Source organism: Uranotaenia lowii, unplaced genomic scaffold (assembly GCF_029784155.1).
Source record: "Uranotaenia lowii strain MFRU-FL unplaced genomic scaffold, ASM2978415v1 HiC_scaffold_982, whole genome shotgun sequence".
Classification (NCBI taxonomy): domain Eukaryota; kingdom Metazoa; phylum Arthropoda; class Insecta; order Diptera; family Culicidae; genus Uranotaenia; species Uranotaenia lowii.
Window position 1 is genome coordinate 2,688 of NW_026598958.1, and position 12,313 is coordinate 15,000.

The 12,313-nt window shown below is 40.4% G+C and overlaps 1 pseudogene; it reads left to right on the forward strand.

The window, feature by feature from the left end:
• The first annotated feature begins 3,163 nt into the window (after positions 1–3,163).
• Positions 3,164–11,148, forward strand: LOC129761024 (proton-coupled amino acid transporter-like protein CG1139; annotated as a pseudogene).
• Positions 11,149–12,313: the final 1,165 nt, after the last annotated feature.

The window sequence follows — 12,313 nt, forward strand, 5'->3', positions numbered from 1 at the left end:
TGCGCTTCCAAAGCCAATCTGTCTTTTCTCACCGGAAGGCTTAATCAAAACAATCAGCAGAAGCATCCTGAAAAATCTGCGCTTCTAAAGCCAATCCGCCTTTTCCACCGGAAGATCAATTCAAAACAATCAGCAGCAGCAGTCTTAAAAATCTGCGCTTCTAAAACCAATCCGTCTTAACTCACCGGAAGGCCAATTCAAAACAATCAGCAGCGGCAGCCTTAAAAAGCTGCGCTTCTAAAGTCAATCCGTCTTTTTTCACTGGAAAGCAAAACCAAAACCAATCAGCAGAAACATCATGAAAAATCTGCGCTTCTAAAGCCAAACCATCTTTTTCCACCGGGAGGCCAAATCAAAACAATCAGGCCAATCAAGGCCAAATCAAAACAGACAATCAGCTGCAGTAGCCTTAAAAATCTGCACTTCTAAAACCCATCCGTCTTTTCCCACCGGAAGGCCAAATCAGCCTTAAAAATCTGCGCTTCTAAAGCAAATCCGTCATTTTCACCAGAAGGCCAAACCAAAACCATCAGCAAGCAGCAGCAGAAAATCTTCGCTTCTGTCTTTTCCACTGGAAGGCCAAATCATAACAAACAATCAGCAGCAGCAGCAGCCATAAAAATCTTCGCTTCTGTCTTTTTTCTTCGGAAGGCGAAATCAAAGCAAACAACCACTAGCAACAACCTTTAGAATCTGCGCTTCTAAAGCCAATCCGCCTTTTTCCACTGGAAGGTCATTTCAATACAATCAGCAGCAGCCTTAAAAATCTGCGCTTCTAAAACCAATCCGTCTTATTCCACCGGAAGGCCAAATCAAAACAATCAGCAGCGGCAGCCTTAAAAATCTGCGCTTCTCTACGCTTCCCTATAGACTCGGAAACTACTGAACCGATTTTCTTGAAATTTGGCAGGTGGGTGCTTCAGAGGCCTTGGAAGTTTCATTTTACAGTTTGAGACCCCTCCCTCTCATTTTAAAGGGGGAGCTGGTCTTTCAAAGAAAAGACAAATGTTTACATATCGCGAGAAGGTATCAAACAAATTTAACAAAATTCGTCATGGTAAGGTATTTGTGTACAAGAAATTTTGCTTTGATCAGATCCCTTTTTTTCTTCCAGTGGCAATAAAGGAAGGAAGGAGGAAGGCTTCATACCTTTTTTTTGCATAACTTGAGAACTATTCGAGTAAATGTAACCAAATTTGGCTTGGAAGTGTATTGGGGTACGAGAAATGGTTTTATGTATATCTGTTAGCCTTCCCTCTTTCTAGTGGAGAGAAGAAAAGGGGCGTGGGTTCCTTTACAGTTTTCAGCATAATTGGAAAACTAATCAATAAAATGGAACCAAGTTTTACATGGGAAGGTTTCTATGATATTTTGAGAACCCTTTGTTCTTCCAGTGGGAAAATTTTTAAGGGGCGACGATGCTCCTATACAATTTTTTAAATTACTCGGGAATTTATTCAGCAAATGGATCCAACTTTTGGCTTGGGAGGGTATTTGGGAGGATTTCTGTGAATATTTGGTATTTGGTGCTTCCAGTGGAGTAATAGAAAGGAGAAAGAAGGGCTCCTTCACAATTTTTCGCATATCTTGAGCACTACTTAATCAAACAAATGGAGCCAAATATGGCATGGGTGGGCATTCGGATACGAGAAATGATTATTAGATTATTTAAGACTCCTCCCAGAAAACATGAAATCGTATCAGAAATAATAACTTAAGTCGTTGAAAATGATATTGGGAATTACAATTCCTACTGCATAGTGAAAAGATTATAATAAAATTTTGTCTGAACTCAGTTTAAATCGGATATGATAGAAAGTCCGCCATGTTTGTTAATTTTGAAATGGGTTTGCTCCCGCGCGAGTTTCAACTGAGAAAATCATCTTCATGTTCTCTCTGCAACTAGCAGTGCATCCTTGCAAATTCTTGCAGTCTCCTGCATTCATCCGAAAGGGACAAATAAGGTGTCGGATAACGCACAATTGGTGTAGTTATCGTCACTTATAAAAGGTTGGTTTTTAAACTTTCACACGATCTTTCTTTAATATATATGATACGTACATCAAAACAGCATATCTCTATCATTTAAAGGAAAACTAAAAAAGTTGTTATCTATTGAGATTGAAATTCAAAATCAAGTTCAAGAAATAAGGCTTTAATCGACACCGAAACACAAAACAGAAAAAAATTCAAATGTCAAAGTTTTACGACTTGTAAAATATTCTCTTTCAAAATGATTAAAATAAGCAAAACTTTCCATTCGGGTTTCGCGCTGCCTGTAGTAAGTAGTAATGACCGCAGGCGCTAGCTACCGACGACGACAGCAAAACCGAACCGAAAGAAGACATCTTTTGAATGAACAACGAACTGGGAGAAGGTCAGCTCGAAACCCTTTTAAAAAGTGGCGTCCTTGCCGTGGCCAGTGATCGGGGTGGCAGGACAATTCCTGAACCCTCCGGTACCCGATCACTACATCGAACTTTGCGTCGATCTTCTTTTATGCATCTTCTTGCGTTCCTGATGGTCGTAAGGAATTCCTTTTTTTGGTTAATGAAAACCTGTTTTTTCCGCGTCGATTGGACATTTTTCTTCCTTGCACGGATGCTGATCTACCTCATGATTGATGATGAAAAAACCTGGTGAAGAAAAGAGGAGGAGGAAGAGGACTCGTAATTTAGTTTCAACGGCGTAGTTTGCATAAATTGGCAGCTCTGCAAACAGATAATAGTTATTGATGGCAATAAAAGCGACTGATATGAATTTTAATTGCTGGAAAAAGATTTTTCAATTTACAGCAACGAAATCTTTATAATCACTTCTACGTTCATCTTATCTATAAAACCTCAAAGTAGGTACCTAAGAAATGGCAAGATCTCATTGATATTTAAATTTCTACCTGGTAACCTACTGATAGCATCAATTAATCAATTTGAAAGTTGACATGTTTGTTTTGGTTTTTTGAGATCAAACTGGTTATCTACTGCTGCACGTATTTGGTGCTCTTAATTTCGATACTGATAATGAACATATTTTCAATAGACACACCTTCTTGGCGTTTTAAAATCGAACAATATATAAGTATCTGTTTACCAATTCTGTTATTGCCTTGATGTCATTCCTTTTTCATTATCGATAATTATTCGACTATTTTTCTATCATTTCAGAACCACACAGAATCACAATGACAGTCGATAAAGGTCACAGTAATACAGCATTTGTGGGAGATGACGATATTCACAGGTAAGTGTAAAGTGCATTAAAATAATAGAAGTTTATTGAATTTTACAATCATTTACTTTTACATTTTTGTCTGAATTTCTTTTTTGAGTTCAAAAATAACTATCACTTTTGTGATTTATGTCGAATATTTTGTAACTTTCCGAATATAATCAATTATTTCATGTTTTATCGATTTTTTATAACTTTGAAATAACAGTCAATATAAAATTTAGTTGAAGGGTAGTAAGTTAAACTTAATTGTTCATTTTTTTTTTATTATTTGCTAAGAATTTACACGAGAGTGTTAAAATCCCAGAAAAAAAAAACAAAACATATAATGCTTAAAATTTAATAAAAGTGATTTGTTGAGAAAAAGTGATCTATAAACTTTATTTTAAATTTAAATTTTGGCCAACCTACGCTATCTATGATATTTTAGCTGAATTGCGACCAATGTCTTAACTACTTATTTCTAATCTAACCCATGGCCGTAGGAACGGGGGGGAGGGGGGGGGGGTTTGGGGGTTAAACCCCCATGAGGGTCCAAAAAAGCAAGCGAGGTATTCTACTTTACACTTAAAATTTTAAATTCATAAACCAATTATGATCATTGAGCTATGTTATTCAAGAGTGACAATCTAGACTAAAAACTATTGAAAAAAACCTCAAAAACCCATCCCAAGTTTAAAATTCTGCTACAGTTTTTTCAATTTTTCTTACTTGTTTGTGGAATAAGGTAGCCAGAATTTTTTCAGCACGTATCACCGGGCCGGACAAAGCCGAGCTGTTTTATGTAAAAACCTGTCAAAATCCGGCTATTTGATTTCAAAATTGTTGACCAAAATCCGGGAATATACGGGCAATTCTGTTCAGAGCCTTGGAATTACTCATCAAAAATCAAGAATAAAAACCTTTCATGATTCATTTTTTTAAAACTTGCTTCAAAAATTTTAGACGCATAAATAAAAATAAATTTACAACACAATTTTTTTAAAGTTTGATTTAAGAATGAGAATCAACCCGGGCAAAATCTAGGCTATTCCAATGAAATCCGGGCAACTGGGTCGAACGGGAGTTTAAGATTCTTAATTTTCAGTTCGAATGATCATAAGATATTAGGAATGATAAGCTGCTGTAATCCTGGTTCAAATGCATGTCATATCAAACTTGAATCTTGTTTTTCGAAAATCATATGCATTTCCAAAATTTTTATAATAGTTTTCCGAATATGAAAAAAGAAGAAGTTTGTTTTATATTCAAATTCGAAGCTCATAAACTTTATTTATACACACAATTTGAACATTTAAAGCTTCTAAGTGGTGATCCAAAATTGAAAACTAAGATTCAGATTCATCATTTGAAATTCACATTTTAATTCAGATCAACAAAACAGATTTAAAAATAAATAATTGAAATAATGAATTAAGATTAAAGATTAAGGCACTACAGAGTTCAAATAAAAGATTCATGAATGAGGGCTTGGCTCATAAAATTCTGATTTGGAAGTAAGATTGGGAAATCTCATTTTTTGTACATTTCAGGAATTGAATTGAAATTCGGAAACAGATTCAATAATCAATTTCTGAACTCAGTTTGAAAATTCAGAAAAAGATTTGGCTTGTGAATAAGTTTTTTAATCAACATAAAACTGCTGAGGAATTCAAGAGAACATGAACTTGAATATTTTCTTGTCAATTCAATTTCCAGGTTTCAATTTGTTCAATCAGAATCAGTTTGTACAAAGAATTCAGCTGAAAATTACAAATAAAAAGAAGAATTTGAGTTAATTTTTAAAGTTTTGTTTTATGCAAAATTTCATAAATTATATTTCAAAAAAGTCATCCTCAGGATTATCATTATGGAATTGATTCTTTATGAAAATATATTTGAAAGAAAAGAAAGAATCTGTTAAAGAAACATCTTTACCTAAACAATCTGCACGAAATTCTATATTTTCTTGGTGTATTGTTTAACATTTTTAATATTGTAGATTTATTAAAGCCAAATTTCAAATTCATATCATGAATCAAGCAGATTTGATCCAAAAATGTTTTATCTCTTACTGTTTATTTGAACATTTTTATTTATTTTCATCAAAGGTTAGAATCATGGAATTTGCTTAAAAGTTTGAAAGATTGGGCTTGTTTGAATTGAATATAGAATAAGCTTTTTTAAGAAATTGAAGGCTACCCTAAAAAGAACTTATTCTAAGCTCAAATCAAATAACTTTGATCTACCAGACTCTTGAACAAATTCATAAATTTTAACCATCAATGAAGGCAAATTCTATATTTTGTTCTAAAGGTTTCATTATTAAAAACTAAGCTCACCGTTAGACTGAGGAGCACTTTTCTATAGTTACTATTAAATACGAAAACTATTAATGAGTTCTTAAAAATGAATAATCATATAGTTTCATACATACATATTTTGATATAATTTTTTTTGTTCGATTGTTGGACAAAAAAAATCATAGGTGAAAATCAGTCACAAACCCCCCCCTCCATGAGTTGGTTCTTCATACGGCCCTGATCTAACCTACCCAGCTAACATGAAATCGTAATAAAAATGATAATCTAAATCAACTATTAAGACATTTTCAATAACCATCGTAAGCAAGTTGGTATTGAGTGATTTTCTATGATTCATTTACGACAAGTTTTGCCCAAAAAGTTGAATCGGATAGCAGTTTAGTCAATCCGTAAATATGTCTCCAGAAAGTTGAGAATATTTACTCGTATGATTCCCGACGAAGATGTCATCCTATTCCGACTCAACTGGCTCACCCAGCGTCGAGAGCCACTCTACCCGTGGGTATTCCTCAATCGTGGAATGACCCTTTCCCAACGGTTTCCACTGCGAAAAGGGTCAAGTCTTATCCCCGCAGCTTCGGTCGCTGGGAACCGCACTACTCGGATACTCCCCGAAGGTGCAGCATCCTACGCACGAACGCAGCGTACCCACGGCATCCGCTACGCAGAAAATGTTGTATTATCTTTGTAGCTTCAAACCGTGGGGTCAAATGCACTTCACTCTGCAGCCCCCCGTTGAGGGGGCATTCTACTTCGACCGTTGTCCGGTCTTTTTTAATCCCTTTGGCTGGCAACCCTAGGATTTCTGCCCGCGCCGTATGCCAGATCGACGACCGTGTGCACACATTCGGGACATTGAACGCTACGACTCAGATGTTTCCCGACAGTGACGACATCCTACACCGACTCAAGAGGCTCGCCCGGCATCGAGAAGCTCTTTACCTGGGGGGTAACTCCCGACAGTGGTTTAACCCCTTCCCACGAGGTCCACTACGAGAAAGGTACTGTCTTATCCTCGTAGTTTCCTCCTTAGGAAGCGGCTCTGCCCGGATACCCCCGGCGTTGCGATATCCTAGACACGTTCGCGGCGCACCCCTGACCTCCGCTACGCAGAAGATGATACCTTATCTTTGTAGCTTCGATCAAGGGTCGGACGCACACTACTGAGATGCTCCCCATGTTGATACGTACCGCCGCAACCTCGTACAGGCAAACACCACATGTTCGGGTGTTTCCTCTACGTCACCACAATTTGGGCAATATGGCGAAGCCACATGAACAAACCGGTGTTTGTATTTCATGAAGCATCCATGACTAGTCAGTAATTGCGTCATATGGAAGTCCACTTCACCGTGTCTTCTTCCGATCCAGCTCCCGATGTGCGGGATCAGACGATGGGTCAACCTTCCTCTCGCTGAGCTGTACCACAGCTGCTGCCAGTTGGACAACGAGTCCTCGTTGGCGAGATCTTAAACGTTGGGCGTGTCTTTGTTGTAGCAATAGACATCCTCCTCTAGCAAAACCGAGATGGGCATGACGTCCGCCACTACGCAGGCGGCTTCGAACGACATGGTCCGGTATCCGCTTATAACCCGCAGGTTTATTAGCCACTGACCGCTGTTAAGTAGCTGCAAGTTACATTACCTTCCCAGGGCCTGTTTCCAGGCTGCAACTCCGTACCACAAGATTGACGTGGTTATTCTTGCCAGTATCCTCCTTTTACTACTGTGGCTTGCCAAGAGTTCGGCATCAACCGTGTGAGTGTGGCCGTGGCCATTGCCGCTCTCTTGCAGACGTAGTCGACATGACTGGTAAAGCTGAGTATGTCGTCTGTCATCACCCCTAGGCACTTGATTGCGCATTTGGATACGATGTCGCTCGGTCCAACTGCAATGGTATCTGTTTGGGGTGAGATCAGGTTGGTGATCAGCACCATCTCGGTTTTGTGGTGGGCTAGACGCGGGTACTTGGAGTGCATCCAGTTTTCCGCAAATCCTACGAGTTCAGCTCCCAAGGGGAGGGCCGAAACCTCTTGTGTTCGTAAACCCGCACTGGTCATATACTGCAGTTGGCGATTGTCGTAGTAACTTTTCACAAGCCTATTCAGATATGCCTGGATCCTCATTTGGATGAACGACAACGAAATTGCTGTCCAACTAACGCTGTTGAAGGCATTCTTCACGTCCAAAGTGACCACAGCGCAAAAGCGGAGCCCTCTCCTCTTTGTGAGCCTGGCTCTGTACGCTACCTCAATGACAAAGCGGATGGCATCTACACTGCTGCGTCCTCTACGGAAATCAACTGTTTTCCTAGAGCCCACCCTTACTTCCAGTGTACCTCTGGAATCGGTTCTAAATCACCTTCTCCAGAACCTTACCCACTGTATCCATTAGATAGATCGGCCGGTACGCCGATGGGCCTCCTGGAGGCTTACACGGTTTTGGCGAAAAGACGAGTTTCTGACGCTTCCACGTGTCGGGAAACACCCGTTCCGTCACATATCGTTGCAACGATGTCCGAAACATTTCGGGGAATTCCTTGATTGCGGCCTTCACTGCGACGTTCGGAATGCCGTCCGGTCCGGGGGCTTCCTTGGTCGGAGAGACTTGGCGATCTCGCGTGCTTCCACCGTTATCCTCTCTTCAGCGCTGGTGTCCCAGTCGTACGGGACTGTTGGCCAGCGGGTAACAACATGCTGTGGGAACAGCTCGTTGATGATGACTTTCAATTTTTCTGGCACGTTTCAGGTGGCGCACTCTCACTTTTAGTTTTGCCCATGACTATCCGATAGGCATCACCTCATGAACAGTCATTGGCGTCATGGACATCTATGGTTGACTCGCTCCCGTTCCTGTGGTAGGTTCTGTCAGGGTTTCTAAAAGAATTTGGCCTCTGGGGTTGGTGAAACGGCTATCCCATTCATTGGCCCACGCGTTAAGATCGCCAGCTATAACGATATATTCAGCAGCATATGCCGTTTCTGTCCTGCCCAGTGCAGTCGAACGATTATGGCCGAACTCCGTGCACTTGAAGCACATGTTCGGTTGCTAGGAGATGGATATCTGATCGCTGCCTGAGAAGACTTGAAAGCTATCCTCTAGGTCACGGTTGGCGGCCTTGTTTATGAATTCTCAAGTTCAGCATCAAAAATTATATGGGAGCCCCATTTTCTTTGCGATCTTCCTGTTAAAAAGTGGAAAAAGTCTAGGAAATCAACATCGATTGCTGCCAAAACTTTTCCCTTGCGATCTTTTTGTCATTTGGTTGATAAGTTCTTGATTTATGCATATAAAAATTTTCTAGGAGCTTCCCTTACTCACCAAATCAATCTCTTTAAAGAGAGGAAGGTTAATATGTAATTTCAAAAACAATTTCCGTACCCAACTACCCTCCATGACAAATTTGGTTCGATTTGCTCGATAAGTTTTTGAGTTATGCTGAAAAACTTGTATTGGAGCTTTCCCACAAATCATCAAAACCACGTCAAATTTGGTTTTATATTTGCTTAGTTATTGCGTGATGAAAACAAATTTTTGTAAATAAAAATTCGCACCACTTATTGTCTCAAAACTTTTCTTAGCCCCTAAAAACTCCAATATATAGCCCGGAAAAGTTTTCAATGGTTCAAATACTTTGTTGCAATATGGCAGACGGTTAATCGGAAATCGGTAAATTTTGAACTTCTCCCGCTTAAATAAATGCAGGTTATTATCTGAAACTTCTCAAAACACTGTGTAGGATCAGAGAACTAAAATGTTATTTGTTTGTCAGGGTTTATTTCGTTTCTGTACCCGTGATAAAAAAAAAGAAAGGACACTAGGTTAATTCATTCATCAACCTTTTGGTGTTTTCCTAAAATTTCAAACACTTGAGCAAAAATCAGTTTTTACAACACAATGTTTATCGAATTAAATTCAACCTTTTCTCGAAAAACGAAATCAATCCTGTTCTGATATTACTTTTTTTAATTTCAGCAAAAAATCACACCATGGCACCAAGAACCTGGGAGCCAACAGTTACGTTATGGAAATACAGGATAAGAAACCGGGCCTAGAGGTGGACTACAATCCGTACGAACATCGGCACGTGGAACACCCGACGACCAACAACGAGACGTTGATCCATCTGCTTAAGGGATCGCTGGGAACGGGAATTCTGGCGATGCCAAATGCCTTCCACCATGCCGGATGGCTGGTGGGTTCCGTGGGAACATTTTTGATTGGAATCCTCTGTACCTACTGCATTCACCTGTTGATCAAGGCTGAATATGAATTGTGTCGGCGGAAAAAAGTTCCCAGCTTAAACTATCCAGCGGTAACGCAGACGGCTCTTTTGGAAGGTCCGGATGCTCTGAAACCATTTGCCAATGTTATAATGTAAGTCTTAATGCAACATGATTCTTATCTCCTCAAGTCAAAAAAAATCACCAAACTAATTTCCAACAGCCATATTATCAACGTATTTCTGCTGATCTACCAGCTGGGCACCTGTTGTGTGTATGTGGTTTTTGTGGCATCCAACATCAAGGCTATTTCGGATAACTACACCGAAACTGAGACTGACGTGCGATTGTTTATGCTGATCATCTTGCTGCCATTGATCTTGATCAACTGGGTTAGTATGAACTTTACATTAAGTTAAGGAAGGTGTCTGTATCAAAAACGCTTTAGAAGAATCAAATTCAGAAACGGAAATTTTTATCATAATCACAGTTTTTGCTCTCAAATTGATAAAAAAAGATACTGGGTCAAAATTGATAAAACAGGTTGAAAAATTATCTCATTCAGAATAAGACGTTAATGAAATAGCGGATTTCAGCTCGAGTGCATTTAACGATTATTGATGCTCGCTCACTTTCAGCAGCTCCATGTTAATCCCGAAAAAGAAACAGACAGCTTCGCTAAATACCGCCGAAAGAAAAGTGAATCGAAATCGAGGAATTTTCCTCTGGTTTTTTGCCCATCCCGTAATATTGCTTGCTCGATTGAGATTTACGTCTTTATTCGGTTCTATTTATACTAAAAACAAACCCCACTTTTCTTGTTTGCCCCCTTCCCGGGGGCGCTTTTCTTCTTCTTCTATTCTAATAGGTGAGGAACCTCAAATTTTTGGCACCATTCTCGACGCTGGCCAATGCAATCACGCTCGTTTCGTTCGCCATCATCCTCTACTACATCTTCCGCGATCCGATTTCCTTCGAGGGCCGGGAAGCATTCGGGAACATCGCCGAGTATCCGCTGTTCTTCGGAACGGTACTCTTTGCGCTGGAAGCTATTGGTGTGGTAAGTTGGGTTTTTCTGTAATGCATATCGTAACCACAGATAAAATTTGTATCTTTTAATTTAAGATTCTGCCATTGGAAAATGAAATGAAAACTCCGAAGAAGTTCGGAGGAAACTTTGGAGTGCTGAACAAAGCTATGGTGCTCATCGTGACGCTGTACATCGGAATGGGACTGTTCGGGTACCTGAACTACGGAGCAGAATCGGCTGGCTCGATCACGCTCAATTTACCAAAGGATGAAATGTAAGTTTTTAATTCTTTGCAGAACTATTTTTATTTTATTAAGACCAACATAGTCCTTAAGAAAACAAAAAGTCTAAGAATTCCGCACTAAAAAAATCGTACAATGTATTGGTAGCTCGCAGTTGACCCATCGAACATTTTTCAAATCATTCTATCCGTCAATCTTCACAATATTGCAATGACGCAGGTACACCTGCCCATTTCTTTTTGTAACGTTTCGCGTACTTTGTAATTATTTGGGTTGCGTTTACTTTGGATTTCAACCACGTAAAAAGCAAGCTCTTTTACTTGTTTTTTTTTTTCACGAGATTTTACGAACTCCTTCATCCAAGGCATGCTTACTGCTCCTCTAGATTCATTTTTTTTTTTAGTTGGTAACCACAGGTGGTAAATCCCGGATTACGGATTATATTCCAAGGCACGGCGAGCCACCGCGTCCCCCCAGTTTACTACTCTGGGTCCATGGGTACAATGGGAAGACTTTTTTTTTTTTTTAGTTGATCACCCAGGTGGTAAATCCTTTTTACGGATTGCATTCCAAGGCACGGCGAGCGACCGAGTCCCCCCAGTTTGCTACTCTGGGTCCATGGGTGCAATTGGACGACTCATGATACTAAGTACCCCTACGCCATAAAGTCCACCTGGGGCCGCAGACCTGGTTCCCACCTCGAACTGTTAAGTACACTATGCTTCAATAGTGGGAGGTCTATTCGTGCTAATGCGCTCCAAGGCAATACTCATTAACGAGACCACTTTCAGCAAAACCTCTCATCCTCACGACTCGACGCCTGAACTCTCCTCTAACGACTTGAGAACCGACATCTCCTCGCAATGACTCGAGATTCCCACACAAACCTCTCTTCTTCGCGACTTGAGGCCTGATCTTTCCTCTAACGACTTGAGATCCGACCCCTCCTCGCATCGACTCAAGGTTTACCTCTCCTCTGCACGATTCAAGGCTCGATCTCTCCTCTAACGACTTGAAATCTGACCTCTCCTCGTAATGACTCGAGGTGACCACTTGTACCCCTCCTCTTGTTAGTAAGGGGCCTGATCCCTCCTCTTACGACTCGGGACCCGACCTCTTATCATAAAGACTCGGGGTTGACCACACAAACCTCTCCGCCTGAAGGTTTGAGGCCTGACCTCTCCTCTAACGACTCGAAGCCCGACCTCTTATCTTCAGGGTTCGAAGTTTGCCACCTTGCCCGTCGTGTGCCAGATCGAGAGCAGCTTATCCTAGACTCGCGCCTGTG